This window comes from Papio anubis, chromosome 1 (assembly GCF_008728515.1).
Source record: "Papio anubis isolate 15944 chromosome 1, Panubis1.0, whole genome shotgun sequence".
Taxonomy (NCBI): Eukaryota; Metazoa; Chordata; class Mammalia; order Primates; family Cercopithecidae; genus Papio; species Papio anubis.
In genome coordinates, this window is record NC_044976.1 from 22,938,596 (window position 1) to 22,954,807 (window position 16,212).

The window sequence follows — 16,212 nt, forward strand, 5'->3', positions numbered from 1 at the left end:
AAGAAAAAAGAAACAGGGTAAGTTTTGATATTTTATATAGCTCAGTGTATTCCAAATATGAACATTTCCACATGTAATCAATAGAAAAAAATCATTATATATACACATTATATATAATACATATTATATATACACATTATATATAATACATATATACATATATACGTGTGTGTGTGTGTGTGTGTGTGTGTGTGTATTTTTTTTCTTTGAGATGGAGTCTCGCTCTGTCACCCAGGCTGGAGTGTGGTGGCACGATCTCAGCTCACTGCCTCCCAGGTTCAAGCGATTCTCCTACCTCAGCCTCCTGAGTAGCTAGGGTAACAGGTGCGCACCACCACACCTGGCTAATTTTTGTATTTTTAGTAGAGACGAGGTTTCACCATATTGGCCAGGCTGGTCACAAACTCCTGACCTTAAGTGATCTGCCTGCCTCGGCCTCCCAAATTGTTGGGATTACAGGCTCAGTAAGCACCAGGCCCAGCAGAAAAAAATTATGAATGAGATGTTTTACATTCTTTTATTTTGTCCTAAATCCTTGTAATCCCATGGGCATTTTGCACTTAAAATACATTGTAACTCACAGCAGCCACATTTGAGAGGCTCAGATAGCCACGTGTGACCAGGGGCCACCACGCTGGACAGCACAGATCTAGATGCGGCTGGGTGGTGAAAGCCTGGCTGAGGACTGGGACTTCATTCACCTTAGCTGATGAGTAGCCACCCAAGGTTGGGGCAGTGGCGAGCATGGTCAGATGTGTTTCTAGAAAGTCCTCTGGGGTGGCTGTACAGCTGATGGATTTTAAGGTGAGAGGGTTTTTCTATCCTCTCCACCGTAGGGTGGATGGATCACACTGAGGGGGTCCCCACTGGGATATGACTTGGAGGTGGAGATGGGCTCCGCATCCCCAAGAAGGACTCTCCTGTCCAAGGTAAATGTCAGGTCTGAGGCTCCGACCCCCATCAGCCCCTTCCTTCCTGTGCCTCTGACCTGCTCTTTCCCGAGGCAGTCAGTGGTCACTGAATGGTGCAGGTTGGGGCTGAGCCTGGCACCTGCTATGGTTCATGGGTAACAGATATGGTTCTGGGTAGCTCAGTGAGGAAGTGAAGAACCTGCTAGCCCCGCCTGGCCAAGCTCCCCCTGCCAGGCCAGCTCTGGACACACCAGCCCACAGATGCATACTCGCTTACACACTTGCCCACACACTCGCTGCCCCTCCCCACTGCTCAGCCCCCTCCCCCTAGGAGTACACAGGGCCCCTGGAGAGCTCAGCACACCAGCACACCAGCACACCCACCACATCCTTCTCCAAACCTCTTTCCTGCTGATGTTTGCATTTCCCGAACCCCCGGCTCACACTTGCCTCACACGTTCCGCACGTCCTAAAAGTCTCTTCCACTTTTCCTCTGACACGTCAAGGAGCAGGCAGGATGGGTGCTGCCAGGCCCTGGTTTGGGAAGCAGAAAACTGGGTCCCAATCCTGCCCCAGTAGCTCTGTGATTTTGGACGATTTACTCAGTCTCTCAGAGCCTCAGTGACCCTGGGTGTGAAGCAGAATGGAGTTTGATAAGGATCCAATGGGACTGTGAACATGAAGCCCGTGCCCAGTGGTGGGCATGGAAGAGGTGCCCAGAAGGAGCAACCATGACTGGGTGGCAAGTGTCCATGCCCTACACCCCAGGTCTAGGAAAGCCAGGCCCTGCTCACACACCTCCATGCCTGTCTACGGGGCAGACCTGGGTCCTCCCAGCCTTCACACTTGAGGTTCTCCCGGATCCCATCAGCCTTCAGGGACAGGACTCATATCACATTGAAACCAGGCGGTTCGGCTCAAGCACGGACCCCTGAGCTCAGCTCTGTAGAGGGCGAGGCGTCAGTGTCTATGATGGTTAATTTAGGTATCAACTTGACCGGGGCTGGGCGCAGTGGCTCACGCCTGTAATCTCAGCACTTTGAGAGGCCAAGGTGGTGGATCACGAGGTCAGGAGTTTGAGACCAACCTGGCCAAAATGGCAAAACCCCATCTCTACTAAAAATACAGAAATTAGCCAGGCGTGGCAGTGCGTGCCTGTAATCCCAGCTACTCAGGACGCTGAGGCAGGAGACTCACTTGAACCTGGGAGGCAGAGGTTGCAGTGAGCGAAGATCGCACCATTGCATTCCAGCATGAGCGACATAGCACGACTCTGTCCCCCCTGCAAAAAAGAAACGAAAACAAAAACTTGACTGGACTGAGAAACCTAGAAACCAGCCAGGCCTGGCAGCTCACACCTGTAATCTCACAACTTTGGGAGGCCAAAGTAGGAGGCTCTCTTGAGCCCAGGAATTCGAGATCAGCCTGGGCAACATAGGAAAACCCCATCTCCACAAAAAATATAATTAAAATTAGAAAAGAAACCTAGAAACCTGGTAAAGCATTATTTTGGGGCGTGTCTGCGATGGTGTTTCCAGAAGAGATGAACGAGCGAGTCTCAGTGAACTAGATAGGGAAGATTTGCTCTCAGTGTGGGTGACACCACGCACTCTGCTGGGGACCCAGAGAGGACAAAAAACAGAAAAAAGGGGGAATGTGTCAGTCTAGCTCCTGGAGCTGGGATACCCTCATCTCTTGTGTTGCACAGCAGAACTCTAGGTCCCCCGGCCCTTGGACTCTAGGGTTCACACAGTGACCCCCAGGTGCTCAAGCCTTCAGCCTGGGACTGAGAGGGTTTTTGTTTGCTTGTTTGTTTGTTTTTGAGACGGAGTCTTGCTCTGTTGCCTAGGCTAGAGTGGTACAATCTTGGCTCACTGCAATCTCCGTTTCCCGGGTTGAAGTGATTCTCCTGCCTCAGCCTGCTGAGTAGCTGGGATTGCAGGTGCATGCCACCGTGCCCAGCTAATTTTTGTATTTTTAGTGGAGACAGGGTTTCACCATGTTGGCCAGGCTGGTCTCGAACTCCTGACCTCAAGTGATCTGCCCACCTCGGCCTCCCAAAGTGCTGGGATTACAGGTGTGAGCCACCGCACCCGGCCAATGGGACTGAGAGTTATATCGTCAGTGTCCCTGGTGCTGAGGCCTTCGGGCTTGGACTGAGCCATGCTCCTTACGTCCCAAGGTCCTCAGCTTGCAGATGGCCTGTCACTGGACTTCTCAGCCTCTGCAATCGCATGAGCCCATTCCCCTAGTAAGTTCCCTCTTCTGCATCTGTATAACCTATTGATCCCGTCTCTCTGGAGAACCCTGACATATACCATGTCCCAGGACTCTGAGCTCTGCAGCAGATTCTTCAGAGACAACATGAGAGGACCAGTAACATTGGAGACGGTGTCCAGGACAGGTCAGCTCTGAGAGAACCCTGAACCAGCAGTACCAGGACCACTAAGCACAGTAGACAAGGCCCAAAACACTTTTTTTTTTTTTTGAGATGGAATCTTACTCTGTCGCCCAGGCTGAAGTGCAGTGGCATGATCTTGGTTCACTGCAACCACTGCCTCCCGGGTTCAAGCAATTCTTCCACCTCAACCTCCCAAGTAGCTGGGATTACAGGCACCCACCATCATGCCTGGCTAATTTTTGTATTTTTGTAGAGACATGGTTTTAACATGTTGACCAGGCTGGTCTTGAACTCCTGACCTCAGGTGATCCGCCCACCTTGGCCTCCCAAAGTGCTGGGATTACAGTCATGAGCCACCATGCCTGGCCAAGGCCCATAATACTTTTAAGGGCCCATTATGATGTTTTAATTTCTGGGAGGCGGAGGTTGCAGTGACCCGAGATTGTGCCACTGCACTCCAGCCCGGGCAACAGAGCGAGACTTCATCTCAGATTAAAAAAAAAAAAAAGATGTTTTAATTTCTTTAAAATCAAGCAGGGGAAAGAACTTTTAGAGCAGAAAAAAAGTTTCAGTTTTTTTCCCTCAGGTAGGAAAAAAAATAAAATTTTTAGAGCCCACGAAAACGGATTGTGCGGGGAGGGCCCCCAGAAGTCATAATGCACCCGGCTGAGTCTTCATTCGTTCAGACAGGTTTGTTGGGCAGGTGCTTTCTGTCAGCTCTTATTTGATCCTTATAATCCAAATGAGAAAATGAGGCTCCTGGAGGGCGAATAATTTGTCTACAACAGTGAGTTTAAAGGTGGCAGAGGCAGAATCTGAACCTAGGTCCATCTGAGTCCAAATCCTTGTCTTCACCAAGCCACACTGGGCATTTGCAAGCTCATCATTGTATTTAACCCAGTCCTCACAGATTAGGAGCAATTGCCCCATTTTAAAACTGAGGAAACTGGCCGGGCGTGGTGGCTCACGCCTGTAATCCCAGCACTTTGGGAGGCCGAGGCGGGCGGGTCACCTGAGGTCAGGAGTTCGAGACCAGCCTGACCAACATTGTGAAACCCCTTCTCTACTAAAAATACAAAATTACCCAGGCGTGGTGGCACATGCCTGTAACACCAGGCTGTGGGCAGGAGGCTGAGGCAGGAGAATCATTTGAACCTGGGAGGCAGAGGTTGCGATGAGCTGAGATCGCACCATTGCGCTCTCAAAAAAAAACAAAAACAAAAACAACAACAAAAAACTGAGGAAACTGAGGCCTGGAGAGGAGAAGAGAGTGCCTTGCCCACAGTCACTTGGCTAGTTAGTGAAGGAGTCGGAACTAGCTCCCTCATCCTGATCCTCTCTGTACAGCCGCATTGCCCCATCCAGATCTTCTCCTGCCCTCCCTCACTGTCCCCACCCTCCACCCTCGCCACTGCCACCCTGCACAGATGGCTCCCCTGCCTGTTCCCCCACCTCCCTTTCTTGGTCCAGTTTCCCAGCCACAGAAAGGCCAGTTAGGTCCGTGTGACATCCACATCCCACCTCCTGACAAAGCTGGGGGCTGGCACTGCTGATTGAGAGGGTGGGAAGAAAAGACAGGCGGCGGGCCAAGGCGAGAGTGTAGGTTTAAATGACACCGCAGGTCCCCCAGACAAACGCCCCTCTGTATCTCTGGGCCTATTGTGACTGGCCACTGGCCAGCGCACACCGCGGGCAGCTTGAACGGCTGGGATTGTTTCCCCAACTCCTGTCCTCTCTGGAGTCCAGTGACTGCCAGGCCCAGGCTCGGCAGGAAAGGGGAGGGCTGTTCCTTCTGGAATGGAGGGTGTGGAGGCAAACAAGCCTCGGGGAGGGTGAGGGACCACGTCCTGAACCAAGTGAGAGGCTGGAAGAGTCACAAGGAGGAAGGGGCCGGAGAGGGAGATCCCTGGTCCCCAGCTGTTCACTTTGCAGGAGGGCAAACTGCAGTCCAGACAGAACAAGTGGCCTGCCCGAGATCACACAGCAAGTAAGTAACAGGGGTGAGACTAGAATCCAGAACTCCTAACTCCAGCCGAGGGTTCTTGCCCCCCATCTCAGGCCTCTCTTGGAGTTTTCAAGGTGACTGTGTTAAGCAGGTGAGGCAGTGAGCCCCATAGACCAAGACCTTGGGGCTCAAAGAAAGGATGTCATGTAGGGCAGGTGGCTCACACCTGTAATCCCAGCACTTTGGGAGGCCAAGGCAGGTGGATCACCTGAGGTCAGGAGTTCAAGACCAGCCTGGCTAATGTGACGAAACCCTGTCTCTACTGAAAATGCAAAAAAAAAAAAAAAAAAAAAAATTAGCTGGGTGTAGTGGCGGGCGCCTGTAATCCCAGCTCCTCAGGAGGCTGAGGCAGAATCACATGAACCCAGGAGGTAGAGATTCCAGTGAGCCAAGATCGTGCCACTACACTCCAGGCCTGGGCAACAGAGCGAGACTCCGTCTCAAACAAATGAACAAAAAAAAGGATGTCACATGCTAAAATTAAAGAGCACTAGATTTCCTAGAATTTCATATTAAAATGCAGATACTCCCAGAGAACTGTCATCCTTAACTCATTAATAAACACTTTGAGGTTAGCCAAGCCCTTCAATAAGGCAGAGAAAGAGACAGAGAAACAAAAGCGAGGCCACCGAAAGATTCATTAGGGATAAACTCAAATTTTTGGAGTTTGTAAGAAGGCACTGGCCTTGTTTTTCTGTTTTTTTGTGTGTGTGTGTTTGTTTGTTATTGTTGTTGTTTGTTTGTTTTTTGTTTGTAGAGATGGGATCTCACTGTATTGCCCAGGGTGGCCTCCAGCTCCTGGCCTCAAGTGATCCTCCCACCCTGGCCTCCCAAAGTGCTGGGATTACAGGCTTGAACCACCGCGCCTGGCCTGGCCTTGATTCTGGATGTCAACACACCTGGTTCCAAAGAGATTGCTGGCACTCATTTGGATTTGAATTTTTTCCTGCACTTCCATCCCCAGTTTTCTTTTCTCAGAAGTTTTCAGTTGCCCTGTTCATGGCATAGATATCAACTACATCTACATAGTCTTGCTTTTTGTAGGTGGCAGAAGTAACTCAGAAACCTGAGTTTGAGCTTTTGGGAGACTTAGTGCCTTCCAACAGCAGGGTGGTTGCAAGGAAAGCTTGAGGGAGAGACGCATGGGCCAGGGAGGGGGTCTCACAAGTTGCCTCCCGGCCATGGCTCCTTTAGGGGTGGTTTGGTTCTTGCTACTGCTGTTATCCATTTTGTTTTGAATGAATTAGAAAGGAGGTCTAAAAAAATGCACCAAATAGGCTGGGCACAATGGCTCACGCCTGTAATCCCAGCACTTTGGGAGGCCGAGGCGGGTGGATCACTTGAGGCCAGGAGCTGGAGACCAGCCTGGGCAACATAGACCTTTTGTACTAAAAATACAAAAGTATTAGCCAGGCATGGTGGCATGTGCCTGTAATCCCAGCTACTCAGGAGGCTGAGGCACGAGAACCTGGGAGGTTGCACTGAGCCGAGATCATGCCATTGTACTCCAGCCTATGAGACACTGTCTCAAAAAAAAAAAAGTACCAAATAAATTACCAATGAACCTTCCTCTGTCTATGTGCTCCTCGGAGCTTTGCTGGCCCTCGGTCTCCCCATTTGTAGAAGAGAGGGCAATGGACTCAGGAGTTTTCCAACTGGGGTCTCCAGGATCCTGGGACAAGGAGTTGCTTCCTAGAGCCTCCACAGAGGGTGTGTGGTGTGGTGAAGAGAAATTGGGAGTGCGGCGGGAAGGGGGGTAGCTGGAATAGAAATGAGGGGTTTTAATCCCTAAGCCTGTTGGGGGAGGGAGCTTAGTTTTCTTTTTCTTTCTTTCTTTTGTTTTTTTTTTTTTGAGACAGGTTCTCACTGTCTCCCAGGCTGGAGTGCAGTGGTGCGATCACAGCTCACTGCATCCTCGACCTCCTGGGCTCAAGTGATCCTCCCATATCAGCCTCCTGAATAGCTGGGACTACAGACACATGCTACCATGCCCAGCTAATTTTTATTTTTTGTAGAGGTTGGGTCCCACTATACTGTTCAAGCTGGCCTCAAACTCCTGGCCTCAAGCAATCCTCCTGCCCCAGCTTCCCAAAGTGCTGGGATTACAGATGAGAGCCACCACACCTGACTGAGCGCTTAGTTTTCTCTCATAAACTCATCCCCCGAGCTCCCCAACAGAAGAGAAGAGTAGATCTCCTTTCCATCTAGACAAACACATCAGAAAATCTACAGGTTTCATTTTTAATTTGGCTGACAGAATCTCCCCCACCCCAGTCAGGCTGGTTACCCCCAGACGGTGCCCGGCAGCTCAGACCTCCGCGTCTTCTTGCTCCTTCCTGCTGGAGGCTGGAGCCCCTGGTCCCTGGAATCCCTGCCCTTCTCTTGCTTCACCCCTCCCTCACTTTAGTGGGTGCATCCTCCAGGGGCTTCCTGGGAAAAGGTGCATGGGGCAGGGTGGGTTTTTGTGTTTTTTTTTTAAAAGACTTGCATGCCCAAAAGTGTCCTTTCTCATAGCATCCTGTTCTTGTTTTATAGATGCAATATCTTAGCTGTCTGAATATATTGATGTTTTCTTCTGCTCTGTGCATTGTCTCTACTTGCCTTAAATGCCTCCATCTGTTCATTTGTTTTGTTTGCTATCTGTTTGTCATGCTTGGAACTTTTCTCCTCTCAAAGGTCTGTTGATGGTCCTTGGCTATCTGTTTCTATTTAAGAGTAAGACACAGGCTGGGGGTGGTGGCTCATGCCTGTAATCCTAGCGATTTGGGAGGCTGAGGCCAGAGAATCCCTTGAGTTTAGGAGTTCAAGACTAGCCTGTGCAACATAGCAAGACCCATCTCTACAAAACTAAAAATTTAAAAAGTTAGCCAGACATGGTGGTGGGCACCTGTAGTCCCAGCTGCTCAGAAGGCTACACTTGGGCCCAGGAGTCCAAGGCTGCAGTGAGCTATGATTTGCACCACTGCACTCCAGCCTGAGCAACAGAGTGAGACCTTGTTTCAAAAATAAATAAATAAACAAAAACCCATTCAAAACTCTAGGTGAGGTGGGCAGAGCTTGTCAACTAGCAGCCTCTCCATAGGCCGACTGGACAGAACCTGGCCATTGTATTAGAGGATTCTCTAGTCAATCAGTATCTGTAGATCTATTCCCTTTGACTAGTCAGTTTCCCAGAGCCTAGGCTGTGATATTCCCCTTTTCAGCCAGAGATTAGCCTTTGGCAGAGCTAAGCTTCCCAGACAAATGTGCCTATGAATCACCTGGGGTCTGGCCGAGGGGTAGGTTCTGGCCAGCAGGCCTGAGTGGAGCTGAGAGTCTACATTCCCAACAAAGCACCAGAGCTGCCAGTGCTGCTGATCCATGGACCACACTGTGAGGGCCACAGCCTGCAGCAGCACTGCCCAAAATGACTTGACAGAATCCTGTGCTGTCCAGCGCAGGAGCCACCAGCCACAGCGGATGCCGGGCAGCTGAAACGTGGCTAATGCGACTGAGGCACTGCATTTTTAATTGTATTTAAGTGGAATTCATTTTTCTTTAACTCGCTGTGGCTATATGTGGCTGTCATGTCAGGCAGTGCAGGTCTGCCTCCTCCTGGCTGTCTCTGCAGAGGGGCAGAACTCACTCTATTCTGCAGGGTGGAGGAGGCCCACAGTGGTGAGGACGGAGGGAAGGGGTGGAGGGGGGCAGAGTGGAGCTGTGCCTTAACTTTTGTCTTCCTCTTTTTTTCGGGGGGCAGGGGGATGGAGTCTTGCTCTGTCATCCAAGCTGGAGTGCAATGGCGTGATCTCGACTCACTGCAACCTCCGCCTCCCAGGTTCAAGCGATTCTCCTGCCTCAGCCTCCTGAGTAGCTTGGACTACAGGCACGTGCCACACCACCTGGCTAATTCTTATTATTTTTAGTAGAGACGGGGTCTCACCGTGTTTTGTCAAGTTCCAGCCTGGTCTCGAACCCCTGACCTCAGGTGATCCGCCTGTCTCAGCCTCCCAAAGGGCTGGAATGACAGGCGTGAGCCACCGTACCAGCCCGTCTTCCTCTTTTTAGCCCCACCTGGCACCCTGACTTTTAGTGATCTCTGTCACCCACTCACTCCTGAGTCCTTGGGGGGTTTCTTCAGTGGAATCAGCTTTAATTGGTTTCCCCAGTCTGTAGGTTTGGGCCTTGGCCTCTTACAGGCTGTAAGTCATTGGTTTTTCCAGCTTTCAAACCTGGACTGGGCTCTCTCCAGTGTGGTTGTTTTCTCTTCCGTTCCCTTTGGCCTTGAGAGTTGATGCCTCTTGATTCTTGATTCCTTTACTGTCATATGTCAGGGGGTTCAGGATGAAGCAGAGATGGATACTCATGCTCCATCTGGTTTGTTTAACCAGCCAGAAGTCCTTTCTTCCTTTCTGCTTTTTTTTTTTTTTTTTTTTCGTGATGAGGTCTCGCTGTGATGCCCAGGCTGGAGAGCAGTGGTACTATTTTGGCTCACTTCAACCTCCGCTTCCCAGGTTCAAGCGATTCTCCTGCCTCAGCCTCCCAAGTAGCTGAAATTACAGGCGCCCACCACTATGTCTGGCTAATTTTTGTATTTTTAGTAGATATAGGGTTTCACCATTTGACCAGGCTGGTCTCGAACTCTTGGCTTCAAGTAATCCACCTGCCTTGGCCTCACAAAGTGCTGGGATTACAGGCATGAGCCACTGCGACTGGCCCCTGCTTTCTTTTGTTTAAAAGATGTATCCCAAACTTTGTTTATGTCAAGATAAGGCCAACCAGCATTCATCCTTCTTACCTGTGAGTTTCCTGCAGACAGGAAACTCGTTGTGTTCAGTAGCCTAGAGAAACCACCCTAAGTTACTGGACGGCCTCAGAGTCGCTGGGAGAAGTCCAAGGCTCTGCCTGCCTGCGAAAGAGCCCAGCTAACCAACCCAGTGCACTTTCTCTAGTCTGTAAAGGGATTGATGAGGCTCATGGAGGGACAAGACAGCTGAAAGACATCCTTGCAAATCAGAACTGGCCAGGGAGTGGCCTAAAGCAGACAGTCTACTTTAGTAGATATTTACATTTACAAGACTACAGTCCTTATAAGACAAAAGACCTTCTAAGCCCTTGGCAGGGAGGAACTTTAGAAAGGAAGATTTGAGACTGGTTATGAGTTAACTAGGCAAATAAATCCCACAGATGGGATAGAATTTGGGCTGGCAGGGGCTGGGCTGAAGTGGTCCTTCAGGACAAGATGAACTATAGATACCTTTGAAGTTAGGTTGAAAGTAGGTTGGTGCTAAGACTTACATGAAATCAGCTTGCTCAGCAGGGAAGGAATCAGGCCTGCCCAACTGCCTCTTGAGCCCACTCCCTATTCCCCTACCCCAGCTGGCCCGGCGGCTCCAGGACTCTTCCTCTGTCCATCTGTCACAGCCCTTCTCATGCGCACCCTCCTGATGTGTTGCTGGTGCCTACCATCCCCTGCACACATCGGATCCACCTCAATGCCTCCCACAGTGCTTGGCCTGCGTGTCTGCGTGTAAAGGCAGTGTAGACGAAGCAGGAGTGGATTCAAAGCGCAAACCTTGGGATCAGACAGATAAGACTCCAACTCCTATGTAGGAAGCTGAATAATGGCCTCCCAAAGAACATCCTCATCCTAATCCCCCAAACCTGAGAATATGTTAGTTTACACAGCAAAAGGAACTTTGCAGATGTAATTAAGTTAATGACTTTGAGGTGAGGAGATTATCCTGGATTAGCTGAGTGGGCCTAATGTCATCATAAGGGTCTTTATAATCGGAAGGCAGGAGGGTCAGAGAGAGAGGAGGAGATGTGATGATGGAAGCAGAGATCAGAGAGAGTGAGGTAAGACGATGCTATGCTGCTGGTCTGAAGATGGAGGAAGAAGCCACGAGCCAAGGAATGCAGGCAGTTTGCAGAAGCAGCAAGAAAAGGCCCAGAAATGAATTCTCCCCTAGAGCCTCCAGAAGGAACACAGCTCTGCTAACACTTTGATTTTAGCCCACTATGACCAACTTCAGAATTCTGACCTCTTAAACTGAAAGAAAATTACTGTGTGTTGTTTTAAGCCACTAAATTTGCAATAACTTGTTAGAGCAGCAATAGGAAACGAACAGATCCGAGCTCTGCCATGTGTCAGCACAGATGCCTTGGGCAAGTTTCCTAACCTCTCTGGGCCTCAGCTCCTTTGTCTGTAAAATAGGAACGATATATCTGAGAAAACCTATACAAAGTACTTGGCATGGTAACTCACACGTGAGGCACTTGATCAATGGTAGTAATTGTGCTTTTGGTCATCGCCATTGTCATCATTATCACTGTTATTGGTTGTTTATCCACAGATGTGAAAACAAACTGGACATTTTCCTTCTTATCTAGATCTTCTTGGATAGAGAGAATAGGAAACTGTTAAGAGGCAGGCCAAATAGCGCTACTCCAGTGATTCTCAACCAGAGAAAATTTTGTCTCCCAAAGACTTTTGGAAATGCCCTGTAACATTTTTGGTTGTTACAACTGGGGGGATGCTACTGGCATCTAGTGAGCAGAGGCCCAGGATGCTGCGATGCTGCTGAATATCCCATAATGCACAGGACAGCCTCTCACTACAAAGAATTACCTGGCTTGAATGTCAGTAGTACCAAGGATGAGAAACCCTGCCATACTCTGAGGCCTGGCTGTACCTCTTGGGCTCAAAATATCAACAGGTAGAAAGAAAAGTGAGCAGAGAGTGGCCGGGCATGGTGGCTCATGCCTGTAATCCCAGCACTTTGGGAGGCCAAGGCGGATGGATCACCTGAGGTCAGGAGTTCGAGACCAGCCTGGCCAATATGGTGAAATCCCATCTCTACTAAAAATGCAAAAAAATTAGCTGGGCATGGTGGCACACATCTGTAATCCTAGCTACTCAGGAAGCTGAGGCAAGAGAATTGCTTGAACTGGTAGACAGAGGTTGCAGTGAGCTGAGACTGCGCCACTGCATTCCAGCCTAGGTGATAGAGCAAGACTCCATCTTAGAAAAAAAAAAGAAAAGAAAAGAAAAGTGAGCAGAGTCCTTCCCTAGCAGGGTCACTGACCCTCAGAGTATCCCCAGGAATACTGCTTACCTCCTGGGGGCCAGGGTCGCCGAGGACAGTTTGGAGTAGGAGATCTGAGTTTGAGACTCAGCTCTTCCATTGACCTGCTGTTAGATTTTGGGCAAGCCCCTTAACCTCTCTGAGCCTCCATTTCCTATCAGCACAGTGGAGATGAAAAGACCTGCCTCATTGTGTGGATTGAATGGGGAAGCATGTGAAAGCACAGTGCCTGGCACTTGGGTAGGGACTGCTTGAGTGTTGGCTTCCTTCCCTCCTGGCCTAGAATATCGAGGTGGCATTATTACCCTCTGACATATTCACTGAGGGACACAAACCCATTAACCCTGTGCCTCCTCCTGCCCCACAGGGACAGTGGGACACCTGGAGATTTACGTGGGAGCTCATATGGAGGTCGAGGACTTTCAAGAGCTGGGTCCTTGGCTTGAGCCCAAAGACCGAGAGATAGATGGAAGCCACAGGTCACATTCTAGCTCTCAGTCAATCTCCACCACAATGTCCACGGGTCTCTTCCTCCCACCGACATCTGGCACTGTGTGTGCCACACTTTTGGCACAAGCAAAATAAGTCTTGTGACCACTTTCAACTGGGGTTTCTATTGATAACTCTTAGCACATACAGCTTATCATATCTGCAGGTCTTGGGTTAGAAGCTCCGGGAGTCCCCTTTCCTTACAATGCAGGCCACAAAAATCAGAACAAAGGACATCTGAGCCACCATTTGTCAGGGTGGGTCTTACTTCACAGGTGTGGTGGGCCTGAAGCCCAGACTTCCAGAGCCACAGGCTGCGGCTTTTGCCCTTTGACTGCAGTATGACATTGATCGGGCACCTTTCTGTGGTCAGTGCTGGACTGGGCATGGAGTGGGCGGTGGGGGTGGGGTTGATGTCCAGTACATGTGATTGAAGAAAAGATTCTGAAAGGAAACAATTCCTTTTCTCATCCTTTTGGTCTGAGTTCCTCAGGACATAATCCCCTCGGCCCCTCTGGTTTTTTGGTTTTTATTTTATTTATTTGTGTATTGTTCTTTGGTTTAAAACAGACCCACGGCCCTCTTTGAGTCTTCTCAGTCCTATGCGCAGGGTGAGCGCTGGTTGAATGGATGGGAGGACAGATGGACAGAAGAACGGGTGGAAGGACTGTGTGCCCAGTGAGTGGGTGGGTGGGTGAGTGGGTGGGGGCATGAGTGAATGGCAGGATGAAAGAATGGATGGGTAAATGCAGCAGAAAATGTGCTTCCAACTACAAGGAACACGTGTTCAGTATGTGATTGCATATGGCCTCCAATTCGGGGGAGCACTCGGCAGAATTCCTACCCCAACTTTGGGAGCTATGATACACAGAGCCATGAACAGACAGAGCAGATGGGGTGAGGAGCTTATGATAAGGGACCAAACAGGAATGGAGGGTGAAGGAAGTGGCCATGCAGGATTCAGGTGGCTCGGGTGACTATGCACCCTACAGAGTGCTTGGAAGTTCATTCCCGGGTTTCCTTTCTTGTGCACTGCTGTTGCCAAATCAAAGCCCCTGCATGGAATCTGCCTTGGTCTGTTCCAGTCTCGAGTGCCTTCTAGGAAGGATCGCTGCCTTCCAGAGCGACCTGCTCACGCTGACTTCCCTCTCCTCACATCCCCTGAGTCCATATCTACAAAGAAGAATAAGCTTTTGGAAGACACTGGTTCTTGAGTAAAGCTATGAACAGTTCCATATAACAGAATCACTGGTTGGAAAAGCCCTTAGAGATGATCTCCAAACTGGGCGATTTTACAGGCAGGAAAACCAAGGTCCAGGGAAGGAAGAGGACTTTCCAGGATCAGGTAGCAAGTGAGTGACAAGGGAAATCCTGGTCTTCCAAGTCTCAGGTTATGAATCCACAGCTTGCTCTTCCCCTGTCCAGCCACAGCCCCTGTGCCCCACTGGTCCCATCAGGACTCTCTGGGGGAGATCTCATTATTTCCTCTGTCTCTGCTCTCAGTGGAGATGGAGAGGAAGATCAGGTCCTTCAGAGGTCCTGGTGAATCCCTGCTCAGATCCCCTCCTTGGGACACCAGGCTTCATGGTCTGACTCCCTGACCTCCCGGTTTATACCTGAGTTTGACCAAGTGCAGCCCAAAACTTGACCAGACAGAGAACGGGCATTCAAGCTCCAAAGAGACAAAGAGAGCAGGGAGAACACAGACTGGAGTCAGGGAGAGGTGAAGAGAGGCTGGGAACTGGCATGAGCACGCCAGGCACTCTGTTGAGCAGTTATGGTATCTCATTTATTCTCACAACCCCACGAGTTAGGGGCTGTTATCCCTGTTTTACAAATGAACGAGCGGCTCAGTTTATCAAGCTGGTCAGTGATGAGGCAAAGACGAAAATCCAGGTCTACCCAACCCCAAAGTCCTTGCTGGGTCATGAGCCTCTAGCCAATGTGCTGTGTCACAGCACTGTCATTTCAGCCATCCAGGAGGAGCTGAAATGTCTCTCCTGAGGGTCCAAATCAACAAGGTCAAGGCTAACAGGAATCAATGCAAAGTCCTGATTGTCAAAAAGTCATTTGCACAATTGCAGAATGCAGTCCTGGCGACTGGACAGCAGATCATCATGATATTGTCATCATGAGACTGTCACTGCCACTCTCTTTCCACTTTGCAGTTTATAAAGCCCCTTCATGTCTGGGCGCGGTGGCTCGCACCTGTAATCCCAGCACTTTGGGAGGCTGAGGTGGGCAGATCACAAGGTCAGGAGTTCGAGACCAGTCTGGCTAAGATGGTGAAACCTCATCCCTACTAAAAATGCAAAAATTAGCCAGGTGTGGTGGCAAGTGCCCGTACTCCCAGCTACTCGGGAGGCTGAGGCAGAAGAATCACTTGAACTCGGGAGGCGGAGGTTGCAGTGAGCTGAGATCGTCCCACTGTACTCCAGCCCGGGCAACAGAGTGAGACTCCATCTCAAAAAAAAAAAAAGCCCCTTCACTTGGTGATCTTGGGGCTTTCGCCATTAACGAGCATAAGGATAAGTGTGAAAAAGAGTAGGGGGGCGTCTTTCAGTAGGTGGATAGGAGCAGTGTGCTGTGGCTGCCTATAAGGCCAATGAGCTATTTGTTTTTATCAATCCAGGGCAATATCAATAGATATCGTCTACAGCACTGTGCTGAATATATGACATGTTTCATCTCATTTAATTCTCACAATGCTGTGGAATTGTGACTATTATAATTCCTATTTCACAGACCAGAAAACTAAGAGGTGAAGAAAGTTGGCCAAGGTCACACAGCTAGTAAATAGCAGAATTCAGGCTCACATCTGATAAGCATCAAGAAACCTGTCATTCTGAACATGTCAGCACCCCTCTGGAGTCATGTGTCCAGTTTTGGGGTCGTTCTTAGGGGAGTCCTTGACACGGAGGAATGAGGAACCCATGAGGGACACCATCACCTGAAGACTTGTTTGAAGGAGCTGAGAATATTTACCCCAGAGAAGAAAATCATCAGAGAACATACAATTGCTGTTTTCAAGGGCAGAAAGCTCCTCTGCTTAAAAACAGATTGGCTTCACAGGATGTTTACCGACCTGCAGCCAACTACTATCGCCACCTGTTGGTGGGAGGTAACATTGATGTGGTGATACCGCCTACCCTAACTGCTCTGTTCCAACCGGGAAAGTTTGAATTGAGCCTTTCATATACAAAGGTCAAAGGTGCTTTTCTTTCCTTTCCTTCCCTTCCCCTTCCCCTTCCCCTTCCCCTTCCCCTTCCCCTTCCCCTTCCCCTTCCTTCCCCTCCCTTCCCCTCCCTTTCCTTTCCTTTCCTTGTCTTTTCTTTTTTC

The 16,212-nt window shown here is 49.8% G+C and overlaps 1 protein-coding gene across 3 annotated transcripts in view; it reads left to right on the forward strand.

Annotated features, from left to right (window-relative positions):
- The window catches only part of NCMAP (non-compact myelin associated protein), a 52,267-nt gene that overhangs the window by 16,095 nt on the left and 19,960 nt on the right, over nucleotides 1-16,212 (forward strand). The window contains exon 1 of one of the 3 annotated variants that reach the window (XM_009201844.4): nucleotides 4,944-5,299. The exons of the other annotated variants lie outside the window; for them this stretch is intronic. The gene's annotated coding sequence lies outside the window, so the exon portion shown is untranslated. Of the gene's footprint in view, nucleotides 1-4,943; nucleotides 5,300-16,212 lie in introns of those variants that run through there. 3 annotated transcript variants of the gene reach the window in all.